At 42.5% G+C, this 16630-nt stretch overlaps 1 pseudogene; it reads left to right on the top strand.

Moving 5' to 3' along the window:
- The first annotated feature begins 15321 nt into the window (after window positions 1–15321).
- Window positions 15322–16630, top strand: LOC138085690 (putative gustatory receptor clone PTE01; annotated as a pseudogene).

Genomic DNA, 16630 nt, shown 5'->3' with positions numbered 1-16630 from the left:
ACCTGACCAGCCTCTTGAGAAACCTATATGCAGGTCAGGAAGCAACATTTAGAACTAGACATGGAACAACAGACTGGATCCAAATAGGAAAAGAGTACGTCAAGATTGTATATTGTCACCCTGCTTATTGAACTTCTATGCAGAGTACATCATGAGAAATGCTGGGCTGGAAGAAGCACAAGCTGGAATCAGGATTGCCAGGAGAAATATCAATAACCTCAGATAAGCAGATGACTCCACTCTTATGGCAGAAAGTGAAGAGGAACTAAAAAGCCTCTTGATGAAAGTGAAAGAGGAGAGTGAAAATGTTGGCTTAAAGCCCAACATTCAGAAAACGAAGATCATGGCATCTGGTCCCATCACTTCATGGGAAATAGATGGGGAAACAGTGGAAACAGTGTCAGACTTTATTTTTGGGGGCTCCAAAATCACTGCAGATGATGACTGGAGCCATGAAATTAAAAGACACTTACTCCTTGGAAGAAAAGTTATGACCAACCTAGATAGCATATTCAAAAGCAGAGACATTACTTTGCTGACTAAGATCCATCTAGTCAAGGCTATGGTTTTTCCAGTAGTCATGTATGGATGTGAGAGTTGGACTGTGAAGAAGGCAGAGTACCAAAGAATTGATCCTTTTGAACTGTGGTGTTGGAGAAGACTCTTGAGAACCCCTTGGACTGCAAGGAGATCCAACCAGTCCATTCTGAAGGAGATCAGTCCTGGGATTTCTTTGGAAGGAATGATGCTAAAGCTGAAACTCCAATACTTTGGCCACCTCATGCAAAGAGTTGACTCATTGGAAAAGACTTTGATGCTGGGAGGGATTGGGGGCAGTAGTAGAAGGGGACGACCGAGGATGAGATGGCTGGATGGCATCACTGACTCGATGAACGTGAATCTGAGTGAACTCCAGGAGTTGGTGATGGACAGGGAGGCCTGGCTTGCTGTGATTCATGGGGTCGCAAAGAGTCAGACACTGCTGAGTGACTGAACTGAACTGAACTGAACTGAGACATGAAAACCCAAGGTTGGTATGTTTCTACCAAAAAATGTAATGTAGATTTGTTGTTTCCCCAGTTCCCAGTGTCCCCTCCCATGATGAGTGCTGTCCTGTTCTTAGCCACTTGGTCATGTCCAACTCTTCTCAACCCCATGAACTGTAGCCCACCAGGCTCCTCTGTCCATGGGAATTCGCCAGGCAAGAATACTGGAGTGGGTTGCCATGTCCTCCTTCAGGGGATCTTCCTGACCCAGGAATCAAACCAGAGTCTCCTGCATTGCAGGTGGATTCGTTACCAGCTGAGCTACCAGGGAAGCCCCCTATGATGAATATCCATGACCAAATAGCAAGTCAGTAGAGTTGATTAGAGATAGAAGGAAAGTGAGTATTGGAGCCCTTTAATATGGTGGGCAGTAGCAAAAATAATATTAAACTGAAGTCATATCATAGTAAAGGGAATAAAATCTTAGAGTTACTGGTAAAGATGAGTACTGAGAACATGGTGCTTGAAAAACATAGATACTGATGTTCATATAGTTAATAGTCAAATAAATGGTTTTCTTTTTACTTTTCCCAATTTCTCTACACATGATAAATATCTTTATGTGCAGTTGAGAAATTCTGTACTCCCCTTTTTTCTTCCTTTATTATTTGTAGAACTTTCAACCCCCAATCTTAATCTAAGAGTCTTAATCTTGCAGTGATCATTAGAGAAAAATAGATCCCATTGAAAGGTTGTTTTTGAATCACGCAAAGACGCCAGGATTCTTGGCCCCCGGAGGAGAAGAATTCAATCCGGGGCCAGAAACGAGGCTTGATCACTCAGAGCTTTTGTGTAATAAAGTTTTATTAAAGTATAAAGGAGGTAGAGAAAGCTTCTGACATAGGCATCAGAAGGGGGCAGAAAGAGTACCCCCCTGCTAGTCTTCGGCTAGCAGTCTGTTAATGAAAGAAAGGAATGTCTTAAAACTCAGAATGGCACTAGGCTCCTCACCCATAAGATGCATTTTGGGATAATCTTGGCACCAAATGGTTCATCCTGGGCCATAAAATGATTAACTTGAATCTTGAAGAAGGACAGATCACCATACAAATAGTTTCATTTACATAGATTAGGGGAACAATATCTGAGTATAACATACTGGTTTGTCAAGTAGGTTCTGAGCCAAGAGGCGGAACCAACTTGAAGACAGAGTTTGGGGTAAATGCATAGTACATTAGCATAGCTTGAGATAAACATTTCCATTAGAAAAAGGCATTGGTTATCTCTAGGTTTGAGAATAGTTGAATCAAGGCAAATTGGAAGTGGTCAAACAAGAGATGGCATGGGTGAATGTCGACATTCTAGGAATCAGAAAACTAAAATGGACTGGAATGGGTGAATTTAACTCAGATGACCATTATATCTACTACTGCGGGCAGGAATCCCTCAGAGGATTAGCCATCATGGTCAACAAAAGAGTCCGAAATGCAGTACTTGGATGCAATCTCAAAAACGACAGAATGATCTCTGTTTATTTCCAAGGCAAACCATTCAGTATCACAGTTATCCAAGCCTATGCCCCAAACAGTAATGCTAAAGAAGCTGAAGTTGAACGGTTTTATGAAGACGTACAAGACCTTTTAGAACTAACACCCAAAAAAGATGTCCTTTTCATTATAGGGGACTGGAATGCAAAAGTAGGAAGTCAAGAAACACCTGGATTAACAGGCAAATTTGGCCTTGGAATGTGGAATGAAGCAGGGCAAAGATTAATAGAGTTTTGCCAAGAAAATGCACTGGTCATAGCAAACACCCTCTTCCAACAACACAAGAGAAGACTCTACACATGGACATCACCAGATGGTCAACACCTAAATCAGATTGATTGTATTCTATGCCACCAAATATGGAGAAGCTCTATACAGTCAACAAAAACAAGACCAGGTGCTGACTGTGGCTCAGATCATGAACTCCTTATTACCAAATTCAGACTCAAATTGAAGAAAGTAGGGAAAACCGCTAGACTATCAGGTATGACCTAAATCAAATCCCATATGATTATACAGTGGACGTGAGAAATAGATTTAAGGGCCTTGATCTGATAGATAGAGTGCCTGATGAACTATGGAATGAGGTTCGTGACATTGTGCAGGAGACAGGGATCAAGACCATCCTCATGGAAAAGAAATGCAAAAAAGCAAAATGGCTGTCTGGGGAGGGCTTACAAATAGCTGTCAAAAGAAGAGAGGCAAAAATCAAAGGAGAAAAGGAAAGATATAGGCATCTAATTGCAGAGTTCCAAAGAATAGCAAGAAGAGATAAGAAAGCCTTCTTCAGCAATCAATGCAAAGAAATAGAGGAAAAGAACAGAATGGGAAAGACTAGAGACCTCTTCAAGAAAATTAGAGATACCAAGGGAATATTTCATGCAAAGATGGGCTCGATAAAGGACAGAAATGGTATGGACCTAACAGAAGCAGAAGATATGAAGAAGAGGTGGCAAGAATACATGGAAGAACTGTACAAAAAAGAGCTTCACGACCCAGATAATCATGATGATGTGATCACTAATCTAGAGCCAGACATCTTGGAATGTGAAGTCAAGTGGGCCTTAAAAAGCATCACTACGAACAAAGCTAGTGGAGGTGATGGAATTCCAGTGGAGCTCTTTCAAATCCTGAAAGATGATGCTGTGAAAGTGCTGCCCTCAATATGCCAGCAAATTTGGAAAACTCAGCAGTGGCCACAGGACTGGAAAAGGTCGGTTTTCATTCCAATCCCAAAGAAAGGCAATGCCAAAGAATGTTCAAACTACCGCACAATTGCACTCATCTCACATGCTAGTAAAGTAATGCTCAAAATTCTCCAAGCGAGGCTTCAGCAATACGTGAACCGTGAACTCCCTGATGTTCAAGCTGGTTTTAGAAAAGGCAGAGGAACCAGAGATTAAATTGCCAACATCTGATGGATTATGAAAAAAGCAGAGAGTTCCAGAAACACATCTATTTCTGCTTTATTGACTATGCCAAAGCCTTTGACAGTGTGGATCACAATAAACTGTGGCAAATTCTGAAAGAGATGGGAATACCAGACCACCTAACCTCCCTCTTGTAAAATCTGTATGCAGGTCAGGAAGTTAGAACTGGACATGGAACAACAGACTGGTTCCAAATAGGAAAAGGAGTGCGTCAAGGCTGTATATTGTCACCCTGCTTATTTAACTTCTATGCAGAGCACATCATGAGAAACGCTGGACTGGAAGAAACACAAGCTGGAATCAAAATTGCCAGGAGTAATATCAATAAGCTCAGATATGCAGATGACACCACCCTTATGGCAGAAAGTGAAGAGGAACTAAAAAGCCTCTTGATGAAAGTGAAAGAGGAGAGTGAAAAAGTTGGCTTAAAGCCCAACGTTCAGAAAACGAAGATCATGGCATCTGGTTCCATCACTTCATGGCAAATAGATGGGGAAACAGTGGAAACAGTGTCAGACTTTATTTTTTTGGACTCCAAAATCACTGCAGATGGTGACTGCAGCCATGAAATTAAAAGATGCTTACTCCTTGGAAGAAAAGTTATGACCAACCTAGATAGCATATTCAAAAGCAGAGACATTACTTTGCCGACTAAGGTCCGTCTAGTCAAGGCTATGGTTTTTTCTGTGGTCATGTATGGATGTGAGAGTTGGACTGTGAAGAAGGCTGAGTGCCGAAGAATTGATGCTTTTGAACTGTGGTGTTGGAGAAGACTCTTGAGAGTCCCTTGGACTGCAGGAGATCCAACCAGTCCATTCTGAAGGAGATCAGTCCTGGGTGTTCTTTGGAAGGAATGATGCTAAAGCTGAAGCTGCAGTACTTTGGCCACCTCATGTGAAGAGTTGACTCATTGGAAAAGACTCTGATGCTGGGAGGGATTGGGGGCCGGAGGAAAAGGGGACGACAGAGGATGAGATGGCTGGATGGCATCACGGATTCAAAGGACGTGAGTCTGAGTGAACTCCGGGAGTTGGTGAGGGACAGGGAGGCCTGGCATGCTGCGATTCATGGGGTCGCAAATAGTCAGACACGACTGAGCAACTAAACTGAACTGAACTTCAGGTGAAACCAGGTGTCATTATGGCAACACAGTATTTTAAGAGAAACCTCCTTTTAAATTTGTGTAGAGAAGGAAAAAATATCACTAGTTTGTTTCCTCCTGCCGCTTAAGAGAGATAAAAATGTCTGACACTTGCAGGCTATTTCCTCTGTTTGGTGACCCCTGGCCTTCCTGCCTGTTACCCTCTCACCATTGAAGGTCTTGATAATAAAACCAAGCAAATCATACTTTTTTTCTCTTTCAGGAGTTCTTAGAGATATCTATATGAAGCAAGGGCTCCAGAAAGAAGGCAAATGGTGGATATATAAATGTTAAATTGTCTTCCCTTTTTCTTATAATATAGAGAATAATTTATTTAATGTTATACAAAGCAGAGCTGTGTTTAACTCTGCTCAGCCTCACTGTGTTGCATTTGAGTATAGAGATGAATGACATTTGGTCCCTGATATCGACCTATTCAAGGTCTCATGGTGAAAACATAAAATGTGCATCAGGCATACAGGATAAAGCTCTCAGTTCAGTTCAGTCACTCAGTCGTGTCTGACTCTTTGGAACCCCATGAACCACAGCATGCCAGGCCTCCCTGTCCATCACCAACTCCCGGAGTTCACTCAAACACATGTCCATCGAGTCAGTGATGCAATTCATAGGTCGCAAAGAGTCAGACACGACTGAGCGACTGGACTGAACTGAACTGAACTGAACTGAACTGAAGAGGGCTATTGGGTTTCCCAGGTGTTTCCGTGGTAAAGAATCCTCCTGCCAATGCAGGAGTTGTGGGTTCGATTGCTCGGTTGGGAAGGTCCAATGGAGAAGGAAATGGCAACCAAGTCCAGTATTCTTGCCTGAGAAATCTCATGGACAGAGAAGCCTGATGGGCTACCGTCCATGGGGTTGCAAAGAGCTGGACACCACTTTAGTAACTGAACAGTAGCAGCAGCAGCATGGATTATATGACAGAAGAGTTCAAAGCCTTTTCTGTCCCAGGGCACCAGAGCATGGAATGATAGGAAATTTTAAAATATGTCTCTGCAAGTGCAATAAAATATACTGTCCCAATATTTTCTGACTCTTCCCCCAACCCCATACTTATAAAAACTTCTGAAATGGTTTTTTGATCATTGAAATCTGAAGATTAAGTGGAAAATAATAGGTCGCATAAAAAGTCTATGACATAAAAAATAATTCTATTTTATTTTGTCTCCAGTCCTTTGGGATATTCTGAAAAGGATGACAGCACTGGCATGAATGGTGCACTATGCAAAAGCTATATTGCCCACACTTTGTTTCTGTGAAAACTGGAAGGGTTTATTCAACACTTAACTGGGTTTTTTAAAATTCTTGGGGCCACTTCTGTGCTATCAAGTTATAGGCTCTTGGGAATCAGAAATAAATGTCTCTCACTCAGTTCTGTTCATATTTGAGGGATATACTTGTATAAACAAAAATAAAATTTCCTGTCAGGGATGTGGGGAAACCATAACATCAGATCAACAAATGTTTAAATCTGATGATGTGAGACTTACCATAGTCATTATTAGGAACAAAATATCAAAAAGGTATTTTGCACTTTCTTTATGCGTCCATCACATAGCTATTGTATAGAGGGCAACAATTATTTGTTTAAGTCCTAATTCAGTGGGTTTGTATTAATGAAGAATCAACCCAGTTGATAATCCTAAATCTCATAGATGCTAAGAAATTTCCCCATAACACACTAAGAATTGGTAGAGTTATAGGATTCAAAATTACATTTTTCTTCTCTGAGTCCTGTGCCTTAAATTTCACTGTTTTCAGACTTACTGAAAGTTCTCAGCAGGAGTACAGAAGTATAACAATAGACACACCTGGGGTATATTATTTTGAATTGTTTTCAGTTTTCTGAAACCAAGACTCTGATATTATGTCTCTTTTCATGATTGATTCAGTTGATTATAAATACAGAGGAGAAAGTGGATAGATGAAGTGAAATCAAGGAACAGCCTCAACAGAGAGATTTACCCTGAAAATTTCAGGTGCCAATTATTTCTTTGGCCTTTGCCTGTGATCTCAGACATTCCTCCTAATGTTGATGCAGCAAGTGCTACCCACTCCCCTCTTCTGTGTCCTCCAGAAAACTCCAAGGGGAAGGGCTCAATGAGCAGGGAGTCTCTACCAGGGCTGACAGGGAAGTGACAGGACTGGGTGAAAACAGGAAGACTCACTGGGTGGCCTGTGTCCGGAATCAGTCTTCCCAGGGTGACTGGCTTCAAAAAGGTTTTAACATTTTCTACCACATGATGTGATACATGTGACATAAAATGTGCTTCTTGAGGAGCTGGAAAGACGTGTGGAGGAGCACGCCCCTCAACTGTTGCAGCCCCTCCACCCTGCATTCACCATGTTTTTCCACACCCAGGGGGTAGCCAGCCAGCCCAGGCTTCAGTCAGGTGCCAGGACCTGCCCTCCAGCAGCTGCTGCGCCTGGGACCTATGCCTGGCTGCCTTGCCTGCAGCCCACCAGACTCACACATCCCTGGAGGTGAGCCTAGGGCAGGGAGTGAAAAAAAAATGTTGTCCTTCTTTCTTCTTAATAAAATAATAATAATATGTGCACTTATAATTTGGAAGAGATGATGCAGATGTAATTAACCAAGAAACACAAAAACATACCTGACAGAGAGGTATGACACTTAGGAAGCCTTGAATAACAGTACCTGATACTTTGATTAATGTCATCCTACTCAGTCTCCCCATGACTGCTTTCTTAATGAATTGAAGTGCTCAGGGGAAGGTTACAGAGACCCATTGGCTGCTCGGGTGGGTAGGGTGCCAGCCAGAGTCAGAACCAGTGATGGTGAAAGCAGGACTCTGAATGAGAGTTCTCACACCCCAACTGGAGCAAAGATCATGAAGATCACAGGGCTCTACTCTGAAATTTGTATACTGGTGTCCTCCCACCTGTCTATCCCAACTGTTATGTTTGTCTTATAGTGGTAAAATTCATGTTGTCAGCATTCCCTCCATCCATCCCTGTCTTACTTACGGGGCTGGGCTGCATCTCTGCTAGAACATGACCAAGGAGCACAGACTCACTGCCCGTCTCCTGCCTGGTGTGTGATAAGTCTCAGGGTCCCTCCTCAGGATGGGCAGGAAGACAGACTCAGGCTGGACCTTTTGATGCAGGTTCCTACAAAGGATGGAGACATAGGAGTGGACTCACAATATTAGAACAGGCAAATTAGTGAGCTGGAGGCACTGCCAGTTATCCACAATGGTATGACCTTAGGGCTCAATGCTCAAAGCTCATCATTCACCAGTTGATCCATGTTGTCCCAGTCTCTGGAGACACGTTAGTATTAATGCAACAGGAAAAGGAGAAAAGTGAATGTCCTGGGAAGGGTCTAGATCTCTCCTCTTCTCAGGAAGTTGTTCACTTGCACTTGTTGCTTCCTACTTCCAAGTTGTAGGATGATGATATAAAATTCAGACTTCTTTTCCTCAGTTTAATCATGCGATGTGTGATTTTGATATTTGTAAATCCATTTTATTAACCATGAAATCTATGCTGTATTATGCCTTCTATACCAAAAATGTGATGCACTTTCATTTTCTCAGTTAATTTTTGTCTCTGAGTGTAAATTTTTATTTTCATTGTCTTCAGTTCAGTTCAGTTCAGTTGCTCAGTCGTGTCCAACTCTTTGCGACCTCATGAATTGCAGCACGCCAGGCCTCCCTGTCTATCACCAACACCAGGAGTTCACTCAAACTCACGTCCATCGAGTCAGTGATGCCATCCAGCCATCTCATCCTCTGTCGTCACTTTTTCCTCCTGCCCCCAATCCCTCCCAGCATCAGAGTCTTTTCCAGTGAGTCAACTCTTTGCATGAGGTAGCTAAAGTACTGGAGTTTCAGCTTTAGCATCATTCCTTCCAAAGAAATCCCAGGGCTGATCTCCTTTAGAATGGAATGGTTGGATCTCCTTGCAGTCCAAGGGACTCTCAAGAGTCTTCTCCAACACCACAGTTCAAAAGCATCAATTCTTCGGCGCTCTGCCTTCTTCACAGTCCAACTCTCACATCCATACATGACCACTGGAAAAACCGTAGCCTTGACTAGATGGACCTTTGTTGGCAAAGTAATGTCTCTGCTTTTGAATATGCTCTCTAGGTTGGTCATAACTGTCCTTCCAAGGAGTAAGTGTCTTTTAATTTCATGGCTGCAGTCACCATCTGCAGTGATTTTGGAGCCCCCAAAAATAAAGTCTGACACTGTTTCCCCATCTATTTCCCATGAAGTGATGGGATCAGATGCCATGATCTTCGTTTTCTGAATGTTGAGCTTTAAGCCAACTTGTTCACTCTCCTCTTGCACTTTCATCAAGAGGCTTTTTAGTTCCTCTTCACTTTCTACCATAAGGGTGGTGTCATCTGCATATCTGAGGTTATTGATATTTCTCCTGGCAATTTTGATTCCAGCTTGTGTTTCTTCCAGTCCAGCGTTTCTCATGATGTGCTCTCCATAGAAGTTAAATAAGCAGGGTGACAATATACAGCCTTGACGTACTCCTTTTCTTATTTGAAACCAGTCTGTTGTTCCATTTCCGGTTCTAACTGTTGCTTCCTGACCTGCATATAGGTTTCTCAAGAGGCTGGTCAGGTGGTCTGGTATTCCCATCTCTTTCAAAATTTGCCACAGTTTATTGTGATCCACACAGTCAAAGGCTTTGACATAGTCAATAAAGCATGAATAGATGCTTTTCTGGAACTCTCTTGCTTTTTCCATGATCCAGCGGATGTTTGCAATTTGATCTCTGGTTCCTCTGCCTTTTCTAAAACCAGCCTGAACATCAGGAAGTTCACGGTTCATGAATTTCTGAAGCCTGGCTTGGAGAATTTTGAGCATTATTTTCCTAGCAGTCCAAGGGGTTGAAAAGAGCTGGACATGACTAAGTGACTGACCAACAAGCTATAGACTTGGTATCATGAACCTTTATTAAAGATTCCCTGTTGTTGCTTTGTTGCTGAGTTGTGCACAATATAATTTAAAATCCTATCTACTCTACTTGCTGTCTAGAAAAATGGAGCAAGTGCTTAGTACCTCTGAACCTCCATATTGTTATCTGTGTTGATTCCTGGTTGATAACTTTTCCCAAGTCCAAGCTTGCTCTGCTCACCACAGTTCAGTTCAGTTCAGTTCAGTCACTCAGTCATGTCCAACTCTTTGCGACCCCATGAATTGCAGCATTCCAGGCCTCCCTGTCCATCACCAACTCCCGGAGTTCATCCAAACACGTGCATCAAGTTGGTGATGCCATCCAGCCATCTCATCCTCTGTCGTCCCCTTCTCCTCATGCCCCCAATCCCTCCCAGCATCAGTCTTTTCCAATGAGTCAACTCTTCACATGAGGTAGCCAAAGTATTGGAGTTTCAGCTTTAGTATCAGTCCTTCCAATGAACACCCAGGACTGATCGTCTTTAGGATGGACTGGTAGAACTGGACATGGAAAAACAGACTGGTTCCAAATAGGAAAAGGAGTACGTCAAGGCTGAATATTGTCACCTTGCTTATTTAACTTATATGCAGTGTATATCATGAGAAACTCTGGGCTGGAAGAAGCACAAGCTGGAATCAAGAGTGCCAGGAGGAATATCAATAACCTCAGATATGCAGATGACACCACTCTTATGGTAGAAAGTGAAGAGGAACTAAAAAGCCTCTTGATGAAAGTGAAAGTGGAGAGTGAAAAAGTTGGCTCAAAGCTCAATATTCAGAAAACTAAGAGCATAGCATCTGGTCCCATCACTTCATGGGAAATAGATGGGGAAACAGTGTCAGACTTTATTTTTTTGGGCTCCAAAATCACTGCAGATGGTGATTGCAGCAATGAAATTAAAAGACACTTATTCCTTGGAAGGAAAGTTATGACCAATCTAGATAGCATATTAAAAAGCAGAGACATTAACTATGCCAACAAAGGTCCGTCTAGTCAAGGCTATGGTTTTTCCAGAGATCATGTATGGATGTGAGAGTTGGACTGTGAAGAAAGCTGCTCACCACACGATAGGCCTATAAAACCTAGACAAGGTGTTGGGACAAGGAAGGGACTTCATTCATGAGCCAGCTGACAGAGAAGATGGCGGTCTAGTGCCTCAAAAGCTGGGACCTCAAAACCAGGTTTTTTAATGGATCAGAGATAGTGGAGGCGGGTGGTGGTGGTGGTGAAGAAACAAAGTAAAAAGACTATTCAATCCTTGCAAATGTCTCCTAGAATGGCAAGCCTCAGGCAGTTAATCTGACTTCCTTACAAGTCATTTCATGGGTGGTATGAAATGGAATATCTCTTGTCATATCAACCAATAAATATGTCACATCTATCTGTGACTCTGGCCTTCCCAAATGTGAATTTCTGGGCCACTCCTGTAAGCAGTAGAGGAAGGGCACCATGCCCTTTGCCACACAAAGAATTTAAGAATATGTCACAGTCCTTCACAGGTGGGTTGGGTCAGGTTATCTCCCTGAGGCAGGCCATTATGTACATATAACTCAGAAGCAGCAAGATAAGGGTTAAAGTCACAGATCAGATCCGATGTGAATTCAAAATTAACTCTTCCTGATTACAATACCATTCCACTGAGTAAGAACTAAATAAAGAATACTACCTATACGATTTAACTATGTGATGGGTGCTTACAATAAGGGCAAAATTTAAGGTTCATATGATTTGACTGAAACATTCTGTGACCTGACAGTTTGGTTTTTAATGGATACCTGACAAATCATGTTAGTTTTTCTTTTTTCTTTTTTGGTTGTGCCGCATGGCTTGTGGGATCCTAGTTCCCTGGCCAAGGATCGAACAAGGGCCCTTGGCAGTTAAAGCATGGTGTCTTAGTCACTGGACAGCCAGGGAATTCTCGAAACATTTATGTTTCATCCCTAAGTAAGTGGATAATGAGTACTTGGAGGAAATGACTGAGTCACATTTATTTCTGATTATCCAGAGTTTAGTCTTTGGCACAATGTAGGCAACAATTGTAAGGTAAGGGAGTTAGAGAAGAAAAACGAGACCGACACTTTATAGGAACAGATCACCTCTAATGAGGCGAGAAGGGGCAGCAGTCAGATTAGTGGGCTGCTGCACTAAATGGAGAAGAGAGTAGGTATATATAGAAAACGTATATATGCGGAGATACATCGTTTTGAGGGGGTCTGTTTTTCCCTGTGATTATTTTTGATTAGTTAGCTTTAAACAACTGGGGAAAGGAATTCTTGAGTTCGGTTGGAAACTGGGATCCTCTGGGAGCGGAACATAATCTTATTGTCCATTCCTTTCTTCTGGGGAGAAAGTTCTTTATAGAACTTTGTATAGAACGGTGGGTAGGATATGGAGGGGAGTTTTAACTCCAGGCTATTTTGAGCCATGTAGCTTTCCTTCAACAATAATGCCCCCCCCCCCCAAAAAAAAAACACCCCCAAATATGGTAAATATTGAATAGACCTTTCTTTGGTTCACAGAAACAGAGACTAGTCAACATGGCTTGCATGCACTTGTGCTTTCCAGTCCATGCCTATGGAGTGTCCCATAGAACAAAAGGCAAGCTAAAATAGCACTTGTTTGTGCTGTAAACTGAAAAATATAGTCACAACCCGAAAGTAGAGAGTTATTTTATTTGGTGGGAATGTTTAGGAATTTGAGCTTGGGAGACAGCACCCCAGTAACTTGAGAAAACTGCTCCAAGGAGGCAAGTTCAGTTCAGTTCAGTCGCTCAGTTGTGTCTGACTCTTTGTAACCCCAAGAACCACAGCAAGCCAGGCCTCCTTGTCCATCACCAACTCCCAGAGTCCACCCAAACTCATGTCCATTGAGTTGGTGATGCCACCAACCATCTCATCCTCATCTCGTCCCCTTCTCCTCCTGCCCTCAATCTTTCCCAGCATCAGGGTGTTTTCAAATAAGTCAGCTCTTCGCATCAGGTGGCCAAAGTATTGGGGTTTCAGCTTCAACATCAGTTCTTCCAATGAACACCCAGGACTGATCTCCTTTAGAATGGACTGGTTGGATCTCCTTGCAGTCCAAGGGACTCTCAAGCATCTTCTCCAACACCACAGTTCTAAAGCATCAATTCTTTGGCCCTCAGCTTTCTTTATAGTCTCACTCTCACATCCATACATGACCACTGGAAAACCATAGCCTTAACTAGATGGACCTTTGTTGGCAAAGTAATGTCTCTGCTTTTTAATATGCTGTCTAGGTTGGTCACAACTTTCCTTCCAAGGATAAGTGTCTTTTAATTTCATGGCTGCAATCACCATCTGCAGTTAATTTTGGAGCCCAGAAAAATAAAGTCAGCCACTGTTTCCACTGTTTCCCCATCTATTTGCCATGAAGTATGCATATAAGTTAAATAAGCGGGGTGACAATATACAGCCTTGGCATACTCCCTTTCCTATTTGGAACCAGTCTGTTGTTCCATGTCCAGTTCTAACTGTTGCTTCCTGACCTGCATACAGATTTCTCAAGAGGCAGATCAGGTGGTCTGGTGTTCCCTTCTCTTTCAGAATTTTCCACAGTTTATTGTGATGGGAAGGCTAAATACAAGTTTGCAGGCTATATACAAGTCTGCAACAAAGGGAGCAGGCAGTCTGAACATCAAAGATCAGACAGCAAATTAAGGAATTTAGCATTCTATCTATGGGAAGATGCAAGCCTCCAGGATCAGCGAATTCATTCCTTTCATATGCATCTCAGCCCTCTGGGAACAAATCTTGTTTCTTTGTTCCCCTTAAGGAGTGGCAATGTGGCAGAAGGCTGATTCTTGCATTCCCCTGCTTTCGCACTCCAGTATTCTTACCTGTGAAATCTCATGGGCAGAGAAGCCTGGCAGATTACCATCCTTGGGTTTGCAGAGTCGGGCAAGATTGAGCGACTAAACACAGCACAGAACCCCTCCCAGCTCCTCAGCAATCACTGTGGGGTGTTGTTGGTGGTGTATTGCAGTTTGGGGAGCCCTCATCCACATTTGGGGGCCAGAAATTGCTGATGCCTGTGCCATTTATAGTTCATTGATATGTCAAGAGATATTTTCATTTCAGAAGGAGTCTATTTCTTATTCAATATATTTCATTAAGAGTATTTGTGCTTAGTCTCAGTCGTGTCTGACTCTTTGTGACTCCATGAACTGTTAGGGGAAGCACACGGACTGAAACTGCCCACCTTGGCCAGACACCATAGTAACCATTTGCATGAGTTGTTTTACAACAGGAGGTCCTGGTAAAGAACACGGAACTAATAAGCCACCAGCAACTGGAATAGTTTGGGAAAGGTCAAAAGGTGACACCATGTGTCCAATCACCTCCCAGAATACTTCTCACTGGCATCCATCTTGTCTGAGCAATGCGTGCGCCACCAGGAAGGACTCAGAATGAATGACCAAAGACAACCCAGAAACTTATCCATTCACCATAAGACCCAAGACTGCGAGCCATGTGGCAGAGTAATTCTCCTGGGTTCCCTTACCCTACTGCTCTCTGCCCGGGCGCCCCTTCCCAATAAAATCTCTTGCTTTGTCAGTAAATGTGTCTCCTTGGATAATTAATTTCTGAATGTTAGACAAGAGCCCAATTTTGGGCCCTGGAAGGCGTCCCCCTTCCTGCAACAGACTGCAGCCCATCAGGCTCATCTGTTTTTGAGGATTCTCCAGGCAAGAATCCTGGAGTAGGTTGTCATGTTCTTCTCCAGGGGGTCTTCCTGATCCAGGAATTGAACCTGGGTCTCCCACATTGCAGGTGGATTTTTTTTTACCATCTGAGCCACCAGAGAAGTTTATTGCTGTGGTCATACATTGATATCATGAAAGTTCCTTGCTTTCCTAACATTCTTCAGGCCAGTGTAATGAAAGAGGTGAATAACATAGAAACCATCAAAAAAACAGTTACAAGGAAAAAAAAACTGGATTTGAGACACTCAGAAATATTGCTGAGTTACCAGGACATGTTACCTCAATACTCAGTTATAAAATGGAACATATTTGGGTCAGTTCTATTGATGTGAATGAACCCAGAGCCTATTATATACAGTGAAAGAAAGAGAAAGACAAGTACTGTATATTAATGAATATATATGGAATTTAGAAAGATGGTACCAACACTCCTACCAGAAGGGCAGCAAAGCAGACACAGACATAAAGAACAGACTTTTAAACCAAGTGGAAACATTTTGTTTGTGCATTGCTTGAATCCAAAATGTGAACATAGTGCTGCATGGCCATTTACTTGTTTCCTTTCTTTCAATCTTCTCTTCTTTTTCAAAAGGTGTCGAAGCTATATGGAACCACAGAATCTAACAAATGACTCAGAATTCCTTTTCATGGAACTCTCAGATGATCCAGAACTGCAGCCTTTGCTCTTTATCCTGTTCCTGTCCACATACCTGGTCACCGCGCTGGGGAATCTACTCATCATCCTGGCTGTCACCTTTGACCCCCACCTCCACACTCCCATGTACTTCTTCTTCTCCAACCCATCCTTGGCTGACATGGATTTCACCTCCACCACAATCTTGAAAATGATCCTGGACATTCAGACTCACAGCAGGGTCATCTCCTATGCCGGCTGCCTGACACAAATGTCCTTTTTTATGCTTTTTGGGTGTTTGGATGGTCTCCTCCTGACTGTGATGGCCTATGATCAGTTTGTAGCCATCTGTCACCCTCTGCGTTACTTGGACATTATGAACCCATGTCTCCGTGGCTCATTGGTTTTGGTATCACTTTTCATCAGTCTCTTCGTTTCCCAGATGCACAGTTCCATGGTGATAAAACTCACCTACTTCAAAGATGTGGACCTTTCTCATTTCTTCTGTGACCCTTCTCATCTCCTCAACCTTGCCTGTTCTGACCTTTTCACCAATAACATAGTCATGTATTTTTGTTGGTGCCATCTCTTGTTTTCTCCCTATCTTGGGGCTCTTTTTCTCTTATTTATTTATTTATTTATTTTTTCTTTTTCTCTTATTATAAAATTGTTTCCTCTATTCTAAGGGTCCCCTCATCAGGTGGGAGGTATAAAGCTTTCTTGACCTGTGGCTCTCACCTGGCATTTGTTTACTTATTTTATGAAACAGGCCTTGGTGTCTACCTCAGCTCAGCCACCTCACAATCTCCCAGGAAGAATTGTGGCCTCGGTGGTGTACACTGTGGTCACCCCCATGCTGAACTCCTTCATCTACAACCTGAGGAACCAAGATAGCAAAAGGGCCTTGTGGAGGTTCCTCAGCAAAACAACCTGTTTTAAAATTGTTTTTAAAAAAATTCTCTTTCATTCTAATTTTTCTTTGCTAACCACACAGAGCTTAAAGCACTCTAAGATTTTTGTAAATTAATTTTTATTGGAGTATATTTGCTTTACAATGTTGTGTTAGCTTCTGCTGTACAGCAGAGTGAATCAGTTATATGTTTGCATATATCCCTTCTTTTTTGGATATCTTTCCCATTTAGGTCTCCGCAGAGCATTGAGTAGAGTTCCCTGTGCTATGCAGCAGGTTCTCATTAGGTTGAGGATAGAAACTTAA

This window comes from Capricornis sumatraensis, chromosome 9 (genome assembly GCF_032405125.1).
Source record: "Capricornis sumatraensis isolate serow.1 chromosome 9, serow.2, whole genome shotgun sequence".
In the NCBI taxonomy this organism is placed as follows: domain Eukaryota; kingdom Metazoa; phylum Chordata; class Mammalia; order Artiodactyla; family Bovidae; genus Capricornis; species Capricornis sumatraensis.
This window is presented reverse-complemented; position numbering and strand designations above follow the sequence as displayed.